At 39.1% G+C, this 20517-nt stretch overlaps 1 protein-coding gene across 1 annotated transcript in view; it reads left to right on the plus strand.

Moving 5' to 3' along the window:
* The first annotated feature begins 369 nt into the window (after nucleotides 1-369).
* GPR63 (G protein-coupled receptor 63) overlaps nucleotides 370-20517 on the plus strand; it is a 51176-nt gene continuing 31028 nt past the window's right edge. The window contains exon 1 of the mRNA XM_060115319.1: nucleotides 370-622. The gene's annotated coding sequence lies outside the window, so the exon portion shown is untranslated. The remainder of the gene's footprint in view (nucleotides 623-20517) is intronic.

Raw genomic sequence — 20517 nt, forward strand, 5'->3', positions numbered from 1 at the left:
GGGCTTCGGGGTCGTAGGTGTGGGCGGTGCCTCTGTGGAGGCGGGAAGACAAGCCCCCAAGGGGGATGGGGCGATTAGGAGAAGGGGCGAAGTTCCAACACCGTCGTGGGCGCAAGCCAACGGCGAGGGCTGCCCGCCGGTGCCAGGTCCCAGCACTTGCCCTGTTTTGGCCCAGGCGGAGGGGCGACCTGACCCGGCGGAGAGCTGGGGCAGCCCGGGTTCTGGCCCCTGGAATCTCTCCGTGTCTGCAAGCCCCCTCCCTATTTTCTTGCTTCCTCCCCCCTCGCCGCCCGTCCTAAAACGCGGCGCCTTTAAGAGGGAGCTCGGTTACCCTGGGGGCGGGAACCCCTCGGCAGATCGCGAGGCGGCGGCGCTCGGCCGCGATGCTCCTCACTTTCTGCTCCAGCTCCCGTCGCCGTCGCCACCGCCGCCGCCGCCGCCTGGATCGCCACCGCCATCCCCGCCTTCTCTTCTTCTTCCTCCTCCTCCTCCTCTGCCTCGAAGCGTCGTTTTCTGCAGCAGAGGAGAGAAGTGCTATGTCAGGAAAGTTCCGGGAGGGACTGGCTGGGGCCATGCTCCCCGGGCTCTCCCGCAGGCGCCCGCGCGCAGCCCTTTGTATGAGGTGAGACTTGGGGTCCCCGGCCCCAGGGACAGGTAGCCGCCCGCGGGGAGCGCTTTGATTCGTCGCGGTGGGAAGGGTGTGCGGTTGGGCGGAGTGTGTGGCGGGGGACGAGGCTGGTGAGACCGAAGTTGTGCCGGAGAAGCTCGGGGTTTTCGGGAAGGTTTTTGCAGCTGGACTAGAGGGATTTCGGCAGCCAGCGCCACACGGTGGGGCCCGGCCGGGACTCGGTGTCCCTGGGTCCCGCCTCGCCTCGCCTCCCGACGGCCCCTGCCCCGTCCCCTGCCCTCCCGAGCGGTGAGGCCTTCGAGGAAACCGCTCCGCTGCTGTCCGGCCCCCGGTGCCGGGTTTCTCTCTGCCGGGCTCTCCCCTCGAGATGCTAAGCGCTGGAAGTGAGAGGCAGGGGATGGAATCCTCCTGAACTTTTACACTGTGGGCTCCTCACTCTTCAGAGGTGAAATTCACCTCGTTTGCCCAAGTCCGAGGGCTCCTTCGAGCTCCACCAGTTCTGAGAGGTTGTCTTTTACTTGTGGGTGAGCTTTCCGTGCTGTGGCTCTTTCAGCCTTGGTCGGTTTACAGCGTTGCACTGATTTTCGTCCGCCCTCCTCCTCTCCTTTTGGGAAACATTTTTTTTTTTTTTAAGAAAAAAAATATCTTGGAGGATTCGGGTGCTAAAACAAACAAAACAACCACCAGTACAACAAAACCTAACAATGCATTTTTGTGAAATTTGCCCCCCAGGGCTGACCTAAGTATTCCAAGTGATCGTTTAGTCCCCATGAAATATTTAGTCTTGGTCTTAACACTTAATGAAAGGCAAAGATCCCTGTAGTAGGATGCAGGTTTTTTTGTTTTTTGTTTTTTTTTTCAGTGAGGTAAGGTGGGGTTTCAGTCATGTTTTTTAAAGATTTTTCTCTTTGTTTATTGGTTTTCATTATAGCTTAGATTAAGAAGGCTCCCATTAATTTTAGGAGTAGTATTTCTAAGAATCATAAATAAAACCTGATGTTTCTTGCATAATCCGACATTGCTTCAGACAGTTTTACTCTTGGATGAGGTATGTAATAGGTGTAATTCTTTGATGAAACCTAATATATAAGTACATTTATTGCCCAAGTGGCTAAGTTTTCTTTTTTCATGTATCCTGTGGGTGAAGGAAGCCCATTTTCTCACACCCCCAGGTCTCTACCACAAATGTCTGTTCTTGTTTCTGTCTTCTTCACTCACATTGTATACATCTGATGACAGGGACAAATCAGAGGTGCTGATGGCAAGTCCCTATATTTTGTGAAGCGTTGCATAGCCAGAATTGTAGTGATGTAATTGATTATATCGTCCAGATTATTTTGAAAAATAAAAATAGAATGTGGGAGCTTGTTTAAAAGAAAAGAGTGTCATTAAATATTTAAATTCTCAAGTATATGCTTTACATATAATTTGTGTGTGGAAAGATATATTACCAAAATAGATGAGGAATACAGTAGGAGACAACTTATGTGCAGTGGGGAAGTTTTGAAAGAAAATCATTCCAGAATAAACATTAATATGATAATATTTTGTTTGGGATATAGGTTTTCATCTCTGAGCATGGTTTTGTCACTCTGTTGTCAAATATACCAGAATTGAAACTTTAAAAAAAGAACTCTCCATCTCAAGCATTTTCTGAAAATTTGTAGCAAACTGAGCATTTTTGGAAAAAAATTTGCTTAGAAAAAGTCGCATACTTAAAACCCTAACTGCAGTTACTATTTTATCTTAAGTTTGCTGGACTCTAGGCCAGAAAGTACCACATTCAGTAAGAATTTGGGGTTCTAAGGTGGATGTGACTTATTTCCTAGAACTGTGTGGGTTAATATGAGTACCTTGAGATTTGGTATGTGACTTATTTGATTGAGATGATTGTTTTGTGAATAATCCTTTTTGAAACTAAAGATATATATTCATATGTATATCACATATACATATCACAAATATATATATCACAAAATCCATATCTATTTATAGATATAGGTATACATATATTTATGTATCTCTATATATCTATAAAAGGGAAAACTGTTCAGGGACTCAATAATACTCCTTCACTAAGAAGAGCACGTCTGAAAGATCAAAAGCTAAAAACATTTCTTGCTACGGCTTGTCATTTCTTCAGCAATTTCATCACTATCAGTTAAGTTAAAAAAACACTGTATTTTCCAACATGTTCTTGTTCTCACACAAGGCTTGGACCAGGGAGCCATATGCCAGTGATCCTAACCGCATATTTTTAAAATGGACTGAATTATCACACCAATGGATGATTGAATCAGGCATTTCTTAAGCTTCAGTAATTTATCTCCAGTAGAAGAATCCCTGGTAAAATTTAGCTTGTCAATATAGTGTTCTCTTCTTTTAACACTTCAGTAATTACCTTCAGGGCATTCCCCATAGGTCTGGGTCTTAGAGAGTAGACATCAAAGGCATGGGAGGCAAACCTTGGGTAAGTTTTGGTACTCCAATTTGTGAAATGATGTCTTGAGTATTTGATTTGAGAGAGATACTCATTTATACTTGGGAAAATAATACCTATGATACAGTGCTCCAATCTGTAGGCAAAGCTTTGGAATATTTCTTATCATGTTCCACAGCTGAAGCTGCTGCATTTTAGCATACGTATGAAAGTTAGAAATGAAATGATTTTTTAGACTTTTTGTCATTTGCTAGACGTTTACCAGAAATGTGTTTATATTTGCTACAAATGCCCTTTACTTTATCGCATATGGCAAGTTTTTCCTTTTCCTTTTTTTTTTTTTTTTTGCTACTATGATGTGTATATTTAGGGTGAGTTCTTAGTGTTTACTTGAAACAGACAGTACCATGTTTCACAGAGTTTATGTTGTGTCTCTTCAGCTTAAAAAAAATAACATTTGAAATGTTTGACTATGAACATGAGATAACAGACTTTTAGAACTGATGGGATCTTGTTCAATTATAGTTTCAGTTTCCTGGGAATTTTCTGTTTAAGGTCAGATGTGGCCCTGATTTGAACTGGATGATCCACAAATAGGTACTTTTGCAACCACAAAACATGGAGAACATTCCAAATAATTTGCAGTGTGGGCATGCTTTAGTGTTTAGTTGGCTTGAGGCAGTGTGCCATGCTTGTAAAAAATGGTTTTTGAAGCTGACAGCAAGCTGTTTCACTCTTTGAGTTTGACACATAGGATGAAGTGCCTTTTAGCCTCTGTGCCAGTAAATACGGACAGGATTGGAAAAAGTAATTTGTTCACATTTCTGTATGTCAGAAGATTCAGAAAACTCAAGCATGAAACTAGCTTAATATACTGGAAAGCTCATTCATATTCATTAAAAATGTAATGAAGAGTTGAGAATGTTGGATTTTAACACAGCTTTCAGGTCATGGGCAAAAGAGTGTATATTTGCAGTTAGTAGGGTAATCTAGTGATCATCTCTTGAAATTAATAATAACACTATTATTAATAGTATTTCCTTTGAGTGATAATCCTCCCAGGCCCAACTTTGATTAAAAAACATCCCCAGGGCTTCCCTGGTGGCGCAGTGGTTGAGAGTCTGCCTGCCGATGCAGGGGACACGGGTTCGTGCCCTGGTCCGGGAGGATCCCATATGCCGCGGAGCGGCTGGGCCCGTAAGCCATGGCCGCTGAGCCTGCGCGTCCGGGGCCTGTGCTCCGCAATGGGAGAGGCCCCAACAGTAAGAGGCCCACGTACCGCAAAAAAAAAAAAAAAATCCCCAGCCAGACACTGTACCAATCACCTAGCAAATATGTTAATTGATTCTTAAATAATTTTAAGTTGAAACCCTTATGCGTCATTGTAGTCATAAGCTTTAGGTACCTTTGGGGTTTTTGACCAAAGTTTCTTGGTTAACTTCTTTTCTATCAATTGATGAAGCCCAATCTATATCATTAAAGCATTTAAAAATATTTTAGGCACATTTTTTTATGCGGAAATTTCTAAGGATTTGCCTTGGGAAGGGAGTGCAGAAGGGACATGATTCTTTATTGTAGCTCTTACCTTCCAAAAGAAGGTGCCTTCATCTCTTCCTGTCTTTTTTTAAACAAAAACAAATGCATAGGTAATTTTGGAGAAAGAACATTTGCAGGCATTTAAAGATGCTTGAAGTTTCAATCAAAATAAGGGTTTCAGCTCAAAGTTACCTAAGCATCAGTGAACGTTTGTGCCAGGTGTTGGTTACAGTTTCCGGCTGAGGGTGTTGTCCGCTGCTGATCCAAGTTGGTCCTGGGAAGATACAGATTCAAAGGGAGTTGGAATGGAAAGGGGCTAATTCCAGGCATAGCAGCTATTGCCTTCCAGAGGGAAAAACGTTTGCCTAAGTGTGTACCTCTATAAAATCCACTTTTCATCATTGTAGCTTATTTTTTCCCTTTCCTTCATGCTATGTATGAAGTGTATAGTGTCTTCCTGATCCATTTTTGTTGTTGTTGTTTTTCTTTTTCTTTTTTTTTTTTTTTGTGGTACGCGGGCCTCTCACTGTTGGGGCCTCTCCCTTTGCGGAGCACAGGCTCCGGACACACAGGCTCAGCGGCCATGGCTCACGGGCCCAGCCGCTCCGCGGCATGTGGGATCTTCCCGGACCGGGGGCACGAACCCGTGTCCCCTGCATCGGCAGGTGGATTCTCTACCATTGTGCCACCAGGGAAGCCCCCTGCTCCATTTTTGATTAACCTTGCACTTCTAAAGTTTCACACTGTTCAGCACTAGCAGAAAGTCTGTTCTTTAAGCCTTTGAGCTTGTTCCCAGCAGTACTTTTCAAATGTGTTCCCCTTATTTTGAATTATTGAGTTCTTTAATGATACATTATGAGTTTTGAATTTAAGATTCCTCCATCTTCCTTAATAGGCCTTGGTTGAATTTGCTTCTACTTAAAGGTGCAGTGATGCTGGTCACTTCTCATTTTTGTGCCTATATTTCATGTACAGTTGCTATTGTGAGGTTTCAAATCTTTATTCTTTATTCATATGCATGGAAAATTTAGAAAATCCAGACAAGCTAAAAAACAACAAAAAAAGGGAAAGGAGAGTTATGCCTATTAACATTTTGATATATATTTTTATATACATATAGAAAAATACTATAATATTTCATTTTCTAAAAATGATACTTACTATATGTTTTTCTTTTAAATTTTCATACAAAGATGAACCACATTCCATATCATAGAGTGATCTTCTGTAACATATTTTGAATACTAAATAGTATTTTGTTCTGTGGATGTATCATATTTCATTGGGGAGATGCCATAATATCAGACAGGTTTTCTTTTTTTTAAATTGCTACTATATAGCAGTAAATATCTTAAAGCTCAGCTTTTGTACATATCTGTAGCTATTTCCTTTGAGTAAAACCCTGGAAGTAGAATTTTGGGGTAGGGATAAAAGGCAATGATGTTTTTTATTGACCTCAAGGCATTTTATTAGTCCCAATATAAATCTGTAGATTTAATCATAGCTTTCCTTGGTTACCTTCTGCAGTTGTTTTTGGTCAGTGTAATATGAAAGACTCAAGTCAGATAGCATTTGAACCCTGACCTGAGTGACTAGGGCATTATCCAAATGAAATCCCTAGATATTTACAAAGACTTATCTATAAGGTCCAGCCTCAACACCAGAACATCCATTAGTGCCCAGTTATAGCTGTAAATGCTGTTACAACCTAAACAGGAATAGCAGTTGATAGTGTGCTCTGAGAGTTCTCTTTTTCACTTTCGGTCTCCTTACTGTATTACCATCTGACCTCCTGGCCACATTTACTGGTACATACATAATTGCTGTATGGTAGAGTAAATAAATACTGTTTCCTTATGTATAGTCATCTCTAAGATTTAAAGATTCTATTTTCTGCCCTTTGCTGCCAACACCTGGACTCTTAATGTCCTCTGTGTGTTTATCTCTGTATCTCTATATCTATATTTTATATATTTATCTCTTTCTCACTCTCTGTCGATAATACAAAACTTCATCATAGCCAGAAATTATGTTTTAAAATCAGATAAGTATCCCTCTGGCTACCACACAAACATAGTCACTCCCGGGAACAAATCTAGGGGTATAAAATGGGCAAACACCAGGAAAAGGACATGTGTGAAAACTTATGGATTGATAGTTTAATGTAGAGAGAAATCTTCTCCTTCATTTTTATGATTGACGTTGTCTTTAGCTGTCAGACATGACCCTAATGACTGAAGAATGGCATTTGTATTTTCATGTACATTTTTCATTTTTAGAATTTGATGCTGGCTGTAAAAAGGAAACAGAAAGTAAGCACGCACACACACACAGACACACACACACACACAAACATATTTTCTGGGCCAGCTATTCTTTTTTCAGACAGTGTCTTCTCCACTGTGTGGAGACCATGTCCTTTCCTCCTTTCTCTAAGTCAGGCTGAGCTTCTTTGTGCCCTTTGTACCTGGTGTTTTCCTGTTCTAGCACTTCAGAATGAATTTTTTGTTTAGATGAGTATAATGTCCCTCTTTAATATCTCAAACAACAGGAATCATATCTTTGTATTTTGGCATGGAATTTAACAGGCATGTAAAGATTGAACAGGTACATTTTTTCATGAGATTGTGTGGATGTTCATTGTTTACATGGAGAGGTTTAGAAAATGCTTTTGAAACTGATTTTACTACATATTTTTATTTTTCTTTTTTTTCTTTTTGCGGTATGCGGGCCTCTCACCTTTGTGGCCTCTCCTGTTGTGGAGCACAGGCTCCAGACGCGCAGGCTCAACGGCCATGGCTCACGGGCCCACTCCACGGCATGTGGGATCTTCCCGGACCGGGGCACGAACCCGTGTCACCTGCATCGGCAGGCAGACTCTCAACCACTGCGCCACCGGGGAAGCCCACTACATATTTTTAAAAGAATATTTGTTGCGAAGTACCTTGTACATATAAAGGTGCATAAAACATATTTGTAAGTTAAAAAAAAATAGAATACCTTTGCACCTACCACCAAGGTTAAAAAGTATAATAGGGGCTTCCCTGGTGGCTCAGTGGTTGAGAGTCCGCTTGCTGATGCAGGGGACACGGGTTCGTGGCCCGGTTCGGGAAGATCCCATGTGCCGCGGAGTGGCTGGGCCCGTGAGCCATGGCTGCTGAGCCTGCGCGTCCAGAGCCTGTGCTCTGCAACGGGAGAGGCCACAACAGTGAGAGGCCCGTGTACCACACACACACACAAAAAAAGTATGAAATACCTAGAATCCCTCAGTTTACCCATTCCCCACCTAAAGGCAACCCTTGCTTTATCTCTAAAGCAACTTATTCTTTAGTTTTGGTTATTTTTGGACTTTACATAAAGGGAATTATGATATATGTATTATATACTTTTATGTTTGCTTCATTTGTTCACTGTTACGTTTTTGAAATTCATCAATTTCATAGCTGTAATTTGTTTTTGTTTCTGTTTAGTGTTTTATTGTATGAATTCTCTAATTTATTCATTTCACTCTTAAGGGGAATTTGTCATTGTAACTAGGTTTTCAAAAGCATAAAGTATAAGCATAAAGTTTTCCGTGATATCCTTTTATCTGTTTAATCACTGCCACATCTGTGATATGTCCCATTTATTTTTTACTCCTGATGCTGCTGATTTCTGTCTGTCTGTCTCTGTCTGTTGCTCTTTCACTCTCTGTCTCTCCTTCAATCTTTTTTTTTTTTTTTTTTAATTGTTTGGCCACACCACCGGGCATGTGGGATCTTAGTTCCCTTACCAGGGATCAAACCCTTGGCCCCTGAAGTGGAAGCGTGGAGTCTTAACCACTGGACCGCTAGGGAAGTCCCTCTGCTTCTTCAATCTTGAGATATATCTTTTCAAAGAAAAGATCTTTTCAAAGAACCAACTTTTGCCTTTGCCGATCATCACTATTACATGTTTTTTTTCCCTAAATCCTTCATTTTTTGCTATTTTATTTTCTTTCTCCCATGTTTTTAGGTTTATTCTTTCATTCTAATTTCTTAAGTTGGGTGCTTAGCTCATTAATTGTGAACTTGCCTCATCAGAGGACAAGGAGTTGTCCTTGAATCATCACATTAGCTGCTTATCAGAATTTTTATGTACTGCTTTTGTTATCATACAGTTCTAAATATTTGCTATGGTTTCTTTGATTCATAGATCCAAGATCCATCTTGAGAATGGTGTTTTCTAATTGCTAAACATAGTTTGTTGTTGCTGTTGCTGATTTCCAGCCTACTTGTAATATGGTCACAGTATGTGGTCTCTATCATACCAGTCTTCTGCTGCTCTTTGAGGTTATCTTCATGGGCTAGGGCAAATGTTCTCTTTTTAATAAATGTCCCATGTGTAGCTTGAAAATCATGTATATTCTCCAGTTTCTGGGTGCAGTGTTCAATGTGTATCCATAGATGAAAATTTTAATTGTGATGTTTAAATCTTCTTATTCCTTATTAATGATTTTGTCTGCTCGATCATTCAGTTACTGAGAAATTGTAACAATGGCTTTATCAATTTCATCTCCATAATTCACCTTCTGCTTTGAATATTTTGAGATTTGTTATTAAGTGCCTTTACAATTAGATTTTAAAATATTCTTATGGTAAATTAAACCTTTTTTCATATGTAATGACCTTCTAAGTCTCTAGTTGTGCTGTTTGACTTAATTTTTTCATTGATATTAATAAAACAATTTAGGGTTCCCTATAGATTTTGATTGGCTTGATATATCTTTCTCTACTCTTTGACTTTCAAGTTGGATTTATGTTCTTATGTTTTTAGATGTGTCTTTTGTAAATAGCATATAGCTGGATCTTTGCTTTTAACTGGAGAGTTTAGTCTTTTTATGTTTAGAATGAAGACTGATATATTTGGGTTTATTATCACATTATGATGTATTTTCTGTTCTGCTTTATCTCTTTCTACTCTCCTTTGTTGCCTTGTTTTGAATAGGTTGATTCTCTACCATCCCCTTTTACTATTCTTTTTATTTTGAGGGTTAAGGCACTGGCTATAAGCTCCATATCTATTATTTTAGTGGATACCCAGACAGTTTTACTATGCATACTCATCTTAATCTAGTTTAATCAGTATCTTTGCCTTCTGCCATAGACCGAATTGTGTTCCTCCAGATTCATATGTTGAAGCCCTACGCCCCAATGTGATTGTATTTGGAGATGAAGCTTATAAGGATGTAATTAAGGTTAAATGAGGTCATATGGGTGAGGCCCTAATCTAATAAGACTGGTGTCCATATAAGAAGAGGAAGAGGGCTTCCCCGGTGGCGCAGTGGTTGAGAGTCCGCCTGCCGATGCAGGTGACACGGGTTCGTGCCCCGGTCTGGGAGGATCCCACATGCCGCGGAGCGGCTGGGCCCGTGAGCCATGGCCGTTGAGCCTGTGCGTCCGGAGCCTGTGCTCTGCAACGGGAGAGGCCACAACAGTGAGAGGCCCATGTAACGCAAAAAAAAAAAAAAAAAAAAAGAAGAGGAAGAGACACCAGAGAGATCTTTCTTCCTTTTACCTATGCACAGAGGAAAGGCCAAGTGAGGACACAGTGAGAAGGTGGCTGCTCTTGATTGCTCATGTTGCCTTTATCATTTTAAGGTTTTGTTATTTTTGACTATGAGCTGCTCACTTTCCCTAGAACTTTATTGGTGGTAATTTTTTCAGGCCTAGGTTGAAGGTGAGTTCCTCCAGAGGGGAAATATATTTTGATTCTACTACTAGCTTGGACACTATTGGCTCAGGTACATTTAAATGAGATTTCTGCTTGAGGGTTTGTTTTGTTTGTTTTTTTAATCTCAGGACTAGTTTGTGGATATGAATTCCTTGGGGAAATTATTTTCCCTCATCTATCTAGCACTAGATTCAAGACTCACAGTTTTCTTTGCTGTCTCTTTTGGCATGGAGGAGTTTATTTCTTGTTCACTTTTCACATAGTGAATTAGCCCTTTGAAGTCCTGGTTGCTGTTGGGGTCTTCTAAAAAAGCAGACAGTATGGGCTTCCCTGGTGGCGCAGTGGTTGAGAGTCCATCTGCTGATGCAGGGGACACGGGTTCGTGCCCCGGTCCGGGAGGATCCCACATGCCATGGAGCAGCTGGGCCCGTGAGCCATGGCCGCTAAGCCTGCGCGTCCGGAGGCTGTGCTCCCCAACGGGAGAGGCCACAGCAGTGAGAGGTCTGCGTACCACAAAAAAAAAAAGCAGACAGTAATGTGTCAAGCTAAGATTGAAAAATGCTTACTTTTCTTTTTTTCTTTTAACTCCAATCTTATAATTTATCATTTTCCTCTACTGATACATTTTGAATTTCTGTATAGTATATTGGTATCAGCACTTTCCTAAGGCCTAAACTTAATCTTGTTTACAGTCATTTAATATTTTGTTTTATATTTTGTTCTTTAGGAAGTTAGTGTAGGTATCCTATTTTAAATTATTTGGTTACATCTGGTTATATTTGCAAGCTTGAAAGACACTGCCAGTTACATTTATTTTTCTATTGCTTCAGATTTCTAGGTTTTGCCTTTAAATGGTAGTAGGGAAAGTTAAAAAGCCACCTTTGGTCTGCATTGCCCTTATTTATAATCTCCAAAGCAAGTAAAAGATGGCAGACTGCAGGATTCTTCTGGGTAGTTCACTTTTGAAAAGGAGTAATTATTCCATGTTTATTTCAGATGGTTACATCTTGGTAAACATTTAAGAAATGTTTAGTTTTTCTCTTTGTTATACTCAATATTTTTCCTTTAACCCTATGTAGTATAGATATGTGGATGCAGCCTTGGTTGTAATGATCAGTTAAAATGCAAAGAGTTTGAGAACCTCAGCATTTATATTTCTTAGTACTCAGTTACTATGGATTAGCTATAAAAACTTAGATACAGTGGTAAAATGAAGTCAAATACAAAAGCAGACTGAAGTAATTAACTTGATTACCTTTGGGTAATTATTTCATTCATCAAGTCATAAAGCTAAGCTTTTAATATTTTCTGTGCTCTTTTTATGAAATAATTTTTTTTTGCATTCTGAGTTTTAAAATCTTTTTGTCCTACTAATTTTTCTCATCTTGCATAAGGAATCACCAGAATAGAAATGATCTCCGAGGCTCACATAATAGAATTTTATTCTGGTAAGGTCTTTGCTCATATCTAGATTCTAGGTTGGAATAACGTTCCAGGAAAAGATCCTTCAGGTAATTTTTTTTTTAGTGGATAGCCAGGGAAGACTCCTATGAAAAGCCTCATTACATAACACAGCATCCATTTAGTTTGCAGCCCTTGTAGAAAGGGAATTTTCTATTTGTCTAATATAAACTTGAGATTTGGAGTGATCATTTCACTGAATACTGTCCCTCCCAGAATCTATGTTAAATGCTTATTCTATTCAATTCCAGCATAATAAATATTCTGCATATAAGAAGAATTTTCACATTTGTTTCATCAGCCATTAGACAAACTCTATATTTGGGCCATTCCAGTGCAATGGTTCTTGCCATTATAGAATCTATATTGAGTCCACCCACATGTATGCACACTCATGCACCTCCTTCTGGTATCACTTTCATAGGCAGCATCTGCTAGGAGAAATCAAATGAGAACCAAGCATGAATGAAGTATAACAAAACTGGAAGAACTCCACATAAGTATAAACAGTGATGTGTATACAGCAGTATATAGTGTTCTTTCCGCCTTTTTTGTGTAAGAGGAAAGCTAAGAATTGAAATTATGACTATTATGTGTGCAGTTAACATTGGGTGAGTGAATTCCCTATAGTTCCTGGGTGTTACCACCCATATGTCAGTTGAATCAGCACTTCATGAACTTGCAAAGCTTTACTGACACTTTGATTTTTGAGCAGAGGACCAGAGACTAGCAGCAGACATCTTACTGAATGGCAGCATCATTGGGGCGCTACCAGTGGGGAGCCCAGCAACAAACAAACATCACAGCCTCACCCCAAATTCCTTCTCCTTTGTGGTTTTGTGGTGCATAATGAAGAATTGTTCTTTGGTGTTCAGAATACAGCCATTTTATCGACTTTATTTTTTTTTCATTTCTAAAGGTTCAAAATGAATATTCCAGATTTTCTTTAAATATTTTCTTTGCTAAGGCATGATTTTTTGGTGGGGAGGGAGCATGGTAGGTGTTGGGAGGTGATATGCAGTACTTTGAATTTAGAATGACAATTATGTAACCCTTTTTAGAGCAGTACTTCCTCATTGTTGGCTACACAGCAAACTTAATTGAATATTAAAATTTGGAAATAATAGAAATGGAAATAAGGTTGTGTTAAAGGAAATAATTATTTTTATTCATGAATTTCATTTTATGGCAGGATTTAGTAGAGAGTCCTTCAGCTAGTGAGGTTTCAAGAAACAGTTTTTTGAATTTAAAATTATTTGTCAACAATTTGGTTTTAGAAGACTTTTTTAGGACCACATGCATTTAGTAAAACTTTATTCTTGCAGTGAAAACTTCCTGCTTTTAGTCTTCATTTATTTATTTTATTTTACCTCTTATTCCCTATGACCTACTTTCTCTCACCCTTCTCCCATCAAAAAATAAATAAAACAGAATAGAAAATAAACTATAACTTCAAAATCAAAATATATAGGCATGCCTCAGAGATATTGCAGGTTTGGTTCTAGACCGCTGCAGTTAAGTGAATATTACAATAAATTGAGTCACGGAATTTTTGGTTTCCCAGTGCATATAAAAGTTTACACTATACTGTAGTCTATTAAGTGTGTAATAACAGTCTGAAAAAAAAATGTACATAACTTAATTAAAAAATACTTTTTGCGGGCTTCCCTGGTGGCGCAGTGGTTGAGAGTCCGCCTGCCGATGCAGGGGACACGGGTTCGTGCCCCGGTCCGGGAAGATCCCACATGCCGCGGAGCGGCTGGGCCCGTGAGCCATGGCCGCTGAGCCTGCGCGTCCGGAGCCTGTGCTCCGCAACGGGAGAGGCCACAACAGTGAGAGGCCCATGTACTGCAAAAAAAAAAAAAACCAACTTTTTGCTAAAAAATGCTAACCATCATCTGAGCCTTCAGCAAGTCATAGTAGTAGCATCAAAGATCACTGATCATAGATCACCATAACAAATATAACATATATAATAAAATATATACTATTATTATATAAAATATAATAATAAAAAAGTTTGAAACATTGTGAAAATTACCAAAATGTGACACAGAGACATGAAGTGAGCAAATACTGTTGGAAAAATGGTGCCAATAGACTTGCTAGATGCAGAGTTGCCACAAATCTTCAATTTGTAAAAAGTGCAAGATCTGAGAAGCACAATGAAGCAAAGCACAATAAAACAAGGTATGCCTATGCTAGTCTTTAGCCTAGTACTTTTGCATTTATCTTAGTGGATAATATACTATCATAGAGCATGACATTTAGAGAATGTTGTAAGAAAATATGGACAAATAAATGAGGAATTATATTTTCTCTGTTTTCTACTCTTGGGGCATCCTGAGTTTTTCTTCACAGCGCAGGCAACAAGGTGTAATGCAGTGGTTACTTTGTGTTTCTATGTCTGTTTGATGTGAATCAGGGTTCTCCAGAGAAATAGAACCGATAGGAGATATATATGATTTATTATAAGGAATTAGCTCATGTGATGGTGGAGGCTGATGAGTCCCACAGTTGGCCACCTGCAAGCTGGCAACCCAAGAAAGCTGATGGTGTTGGTGGGAACTGGAGGGCTGTTGGTATAAGTACCAGTTGAAGGTAGATGATTGAAGTCCCAGCTCAAACAGGCAGACTTTGAATTCCCGCTTCTTGACCTTTTTGATTTATTCAGGCTTTCAATGGATTGGGTGATATCCACTCACTTTGGGGATGGCAGTCTGCTTTCCTCAGTCTACTAATTCAAATGCTAATCTCATCCAGAAACAACACCACAGACACACCCAGAAATAATGTTTAATCCAGGCACCCTGTGTCCCAGTGAAGTTGACATGTAAAATTAACCATCACAGTGAGTATCCCCACTAGACTTGAGAGTTACCTAAGATCAGGAGATATACCTGTTTTTTCATTGTATGCCATGCTTAGTCAGAAGCTGGCGTAGAGCAGGTGCTTAATAACTATTTGTTAAAGGAAGAGAATGAGTTTAAATAAGTGTATAAGTTAAGTTGAAAAGTATATATCAAAGATTTAGAACATGAATAGCATGGTGAAAGACTGAGTATCAGGTGAATATCAAGATATGCAAGTGAGGTAATTTTACTTGGCATATGATGATTCTGTTGACATTTCCTTTGTCTTTATTTGGTGGCCACTTTGAATATTAAAACTAAAGTATTACTTCTTAGATTTTTGAACTCCAAGAATTTTAAGTATGACCTTTAGATTTTTCAGAATCTTCCCAAGTTAAACATATTACTTTGATCATGGTAGTGAATCAAGGTCAAAACAGAATTGCCATTATTTCTGAGATGATTCAATGCTGCTCTTCAGCAATCCTGTTTTGAAATTGCACACCAAGAGCAGAATGATGTTTCATTCGAGGCTGTTTCCCTTGCACTATTTTTTAGCTTCCCACTTATGAAAATGTTTAGTAATTACATATTTTCCCTTATGTTGATTATTGGAATTTGCTATGGTAATGAATTATATTTACAGAGCCAAGGGACCAGGGATTTTAGCATCTTTTTAAAGATATATATATATAATTAAGATATATATATATATATACATATAAATATATATATATTTGACTATTGTATATTCAAATATACACTCAAGAGGTTATTTGAAGTATCTGGTGATGTCATTAAGGTCTTCCAGTTCCACATTCTGTAACATTTCTATTCTACCATCAGAGAAGATGTGTCTGGTTGATGCGGGTGGGGTGGGGTAGTAAGGTGGTAGGAGTAGGGAATCTTACACACTGTCTTATACAAAGAGATAATGCTTGAATCGTCTCAGACAGTATCATTGCCCAGATATGTAGCAAGAGAGAGACCATGGTGTAGCATATGTGTCCCCCATTTGTTTTGGATAGGATGTCCATGAATCTCCAACAACTAGCACACTACCTGGCACAGGGTCGATGCCCTAAACATTTTTGTTTAATTGACTTGGTTGCAGCTCTCAGGGGCAGCCACAGTCAGCAGCAACAAGCGTTGTTCTGAAAAACAAGGAAGCTGTACAACAGTTTTGCACCTGGAAGTAGAGGAAGAAACTGGGCATGGTTGTAGTGGACTGTTTCTAGGTGTAGGAAGGAATATACAGACTTCCACCAGGTTTGAAGCAATGACACAACAAAAGAAGCTGCATCTCTTTTGTTCTGAAAAGAGACTATTGAGGGTCCCTTTTCTGAAATAAATGGGGTGGAAGCTGGAGTGGAGAAGGTCACAGGAAGAGAAACAATGGTATCATGTCAAAATCACAGTGCAGAATCTTGAGCTGAAAAACAGGTTTAAATTCAGTTGGGTGAGATGTGGAAAATAGTTATTTCCAAGGGTGACGGGTAGAACGCTGGTTTTCTTTTTTGAGTAGAACTGCTAGCTCGTAAGTACTGGGCACTGACTGTGTGCCAATACCTTACATGTGCTGTCTCATTTAACACGGCCCCACCGCAGCTTCAGGAACCAAGGTGCACCATGGTCATCTCCATTTTTCTGAGGAAGAACCTGAGGACACGAGAGATTAAGTAGCCTGCCCAATGGCACTTAGTAAGTAAATGGTAACCAGGTACTCTGACCCCTGCTGAGGTGGATACAGTGGACATCTGGAGGAAGAGCATGGAAGTGCTCAATAAAAAGCTTATTTTCACTCTGATTGAGTTTTGATTCCTTCCAAAGGATATGCCAAAATCATTTGTTGTTAAGAGGCAGTGGAGGGGCTTCCCTGGTGGCACATTAGTTAAGAATCCTCCTGCCCATGCAGGGGACATGGGTTTGAGCCCTGGTCCAGGAAGATCCCACATGCTGTGGAGCAACTAAGCCCATGCGCCACAACTACTGAGCCTGCACTCTAGACCCCGTGAGCCACAACTACTGAAGCCTGTGCACCACAACTACTGAAGCCCACGTGCCTAGAGCCCGTGCTCTACAACAAGAGAAGCCACCGCAATGAGAAGCCTGCACACACAATGAAGAGTAGTACCCGCTCACCACAACTAGAGAAAGCCTGTGCACAGAAACAAAGACCCAATGCAGCCGAAAATAAAATAAATAAAATAAATAAAATTTTAAAAACCCCCAAAAAACAACAAAAAAGAGGCAGTGGAGAAGAGAGTAGCAGCATTTTTAGAAGAAATATGTATGATGGTGGAAACATTCTTTTTTTTTTTTTTTTTGCGGTATGCGGGCCTCTCACTGTTGTGGCCTCTCCCGTTGCGGAGCACAGGCTCCCGATGCGCAGGCCCAGCGGCCATGGCTCACGGGCCCAGCCGCTCCGCGGCATATGGGATCCTCCCAGACCGGGGCACGAACCTGTATCCCCTGCATCGGCAGGCGGACTCTTAACCACTGCGCCACCAGGGAGGCCCCATTTTTATTTTTATTTTTTATTTTTTTATTTTTTTATTTTTTTGGCCACGCCACACAGCATGTGGGATCCTAGTTCCCTGACTAGGGATCGAACCCACACCCCCTGCACTGGAAGCTTGGAGTCTTAACCACTGGGCTGCCAGCAAAGTCCTGGAAACATTTAGTTTTGATAAGATAAACTTAAGGCCTTGGAAACTTTCACTTTGTGCTGTGTGACTATTAAAGAAAAATTAAATGTCTTACCTTCACATAGATAGGTGTATGGGGTCAGATGGGTTACAGAGTTGCTTAAGGAAACAGTTTTAAAAAGTAGAATGGTAAGCTGAGCTGTACCCAGAAATTCAGCTGCATTAAAAAAATAAAACTTTTGCAGAATAGGGCATGAAAGCAAACAAAAATTAGCACTTTTTTTTTCTTTTTAAAATTGCATTGATTCCCAAGAGATGTTTGTGGAAACCAGAAAGATGATCTAGAGAATAATGTGAAAAGGTAGGTACTGTTTTTTTAAATTAGTAGGTAAATAATTGGAAGAAATATGGGGTAATTACAAGTAATGACTAGATAAATTACCATATATAAATTTTGTGCTCTGTGAGATAAAAAAATTCTACTCCTAAGTTTCTTAGGCCCTTTACTGATGAGAGTACATTTCTTGCATAGTAATAGTAAGACTTGCCTAAAGGATAAGGGACATTTCTAAAAATTTATTTTATTGAAGTATAGTGGATTTAAAATGTTGTGTTAACTTCTGCTGTACAGCAAAGTGATTCAGCTATGCACATATATACATTCTTTTTCATATTCTTTTCCGTTATGGTTTATCACAGGATGTTGAATATAGTTTCCTGTGCTATACGGTAGCAATGTTGTTTATGCATCCTATATATAATAGTTTGCATCTGCTAATCCCAAACTCCCACTCCATCCCTCCCTCACCTCGCTCCCCCTTGGCAACCACAAGTCTGTTCTCTATGTCTGTGTGTCTGTTTCTGTTCCGTAGATAAGTTCATTTGAGTCATATTTTAGATTCCACATATAGTGATATCATATGTATTTGTCTTTCTCTGACTTACTTCACTCAGCATGATAATCTCTAGGTCCATGTTGCTGCAAATGGCATTATTTCATTCTTTTTAATGGCTGAGTAGTATTTCACTGTGTATATGTACTACATATTCTTTATCCATTCATCTGTTGATGGGCATTTAGGTTGTTTCCATGTCTTGACTGCTGTGAATAGTGCTATGAACATAGGGATGCATGTATCTTTTTGAATTATAGTTTTGTCTGGATATTTGCCCAGGAGTGGGATTGCTGGATCATGTGGCAACTCTATTTTTAGTTTTTTGAGGAGCCTCCATGCTGTTTTCTGTAGTGGCTGCACCAATTTACATTCCCACCAACCATGTAGAAGGGTTCCTAAAGGATAAGGGGCATTTGAGTAACTCTTCTTGTCACCATTTTCCAAATTTTTAAACACTGTCTTCTGTTCTACCCATGGGCAATAGGCATGTTGAGATAGGCAGGAGAATGCTTATTTTGCTTCCTTACTGTCTCCTCCTAAGGAGTAGAGTTTTTTTTTAAGGAATGTGTCTTATTAAAAAGAAATGTTAATGTTTATATTTATAATATATGAAAATATTCTTCAAGAAGAAGTCTTTCTTAAATATAAGAAAACTACTCATTTTACAAGATTTGGAAAATACAGAAAAGTAAGAAAAAATATGTCACCGATAATCCTACTGGTCAGAAACATCTGTTAATATCTTGATGTGTTTCCTTCCAATTCTTTTTAAGAACTTGATAAAACATATAAAGAGCATGCTTTATATACAGCTTTGTAGTCTGTTTTCTTCACTCAACATGCTCACATAATATTTTCTTGTGTCTTTATTTATTTTTTTAAAGGAATCACTATCTTTTATTTAAATCCATACACCTAAAACAAATATCATATAATATCGCTTATATGTGGAATCTAGAAAAATGGTACAGATGAACTTATTTGCAAAGCAGAAACAGAGACACAGCTGTAGAGAACAAACATATGGATACCAAGGGGGGAAGGGGGGTGAGATGAATTGGGAGATTGGGATTGACATATATACACTACTATATATAAAATAGATAACTAATGAGAACCTACTGCATAACACAGGGAACTCTACTCAGTGCTCTGTGGTGACCTAAATGGAAAGGAAATCTAAAAAAGAGAGGGTATATGTATTTGTATAACTGATTCACCTTGTGTTACAGCAGAAACTAACACAACATTGCAAACAAACCACACTCCAGCAAAAAATAATTTAAAAAAGAAATCCATACACCTATTCTCAGTCTTCATCTGGGTTGAACTCTCAGCATCTTTTAAAATAAAACTATTTTTCAAAAAAAAATTAAGAAAACAAGTCTATTTACAAGAACATCAAAAAGAGTAAGATATTTAGGAATAAATAAAAGAAACAAACTTGCACAATAAAAATCATAAAATGTTGTTGAAAGTAATTTTAAAAGTCCTTTAAAAAAGTACTAAATAAATGAAATGATATCCCGTGTTCATGAACTGCAAGACTTAGTACTGTTAAGATGACAATATTCCCCAAACCCCATCTGCCTTTTTTTTTTTTTTGGCAGAAATTGACAAACTGATCCTAAAGCAATGGTAATTAAAACAGTGTGTTACTGGCATAAGGCTAGACATTTAGATCCATGAAACAGAATCGAGAATCCAGAAATAAACTCTGACATTTATGGTTAATTGGTTTTCCAAAAGGGTGCCAAGATAATTCAATGGGGGAAAGAATAGTCTTTTCAACAAATGGTGTAGGGACAACTGGATATCCATGTGCAAAAGAGGCTGGGTCCCTATATCACACAGTGTAAAAAAATTAACTCAAAATGGATCAAAGAAGGAAAAAAAAGGATCAAAGACCTAAATATACACACTAAAACTATAAAACTCTTTTAAGAAAACATAGGAGTGGATCTTTGTGACTCTGGATTAGGCAATGGCTTCTTAGATATGCCACCAAAACCCCAAGCAACAAAAGAAAAAATAAACTGGAATTCATCAAAACTTAAAACTTTTGTGCCTCAAAGGGTGCCATCAAAAAGGGAACAGACAACCCAAGAAATGGAGGAAATATCTGTAAATCATGTATCTGTTAAGGGTTCAGTATTCAGAACAAATAGAGAACACTTATAACCCAACAATAAAAAGACAAATAGCCCACTTTAAAAATGGGCAAAGTATTTGAATAGACATTTCCCCAAAGAAGATACACAAATGAAAAGATGCTCAACATGATTAGCCATTAAGGAAATGCAAACCAAACCCACATTGATAAACCACTTCACATCCATTTGATTTTTTGTTGGGTTTTCATTGC

The sequence above is a fragment of the Mesoplodon densirostris genome, chromosome 12, assembly GCF_025265405.1.
Source record: "Mesoplodon densirostris isolate mMesDen1 chromosome 12, mMesDen1 primary haplotype, whole genome shotgun sequence".
Classification (NCBI taxonomy): domain Eukaryota; kingdom Metazoa; phylum Chordata; class Mammalia; order Artiodactyla; family Ziphiidae; genus Mesoplodon; species Mesoplodon densirostris.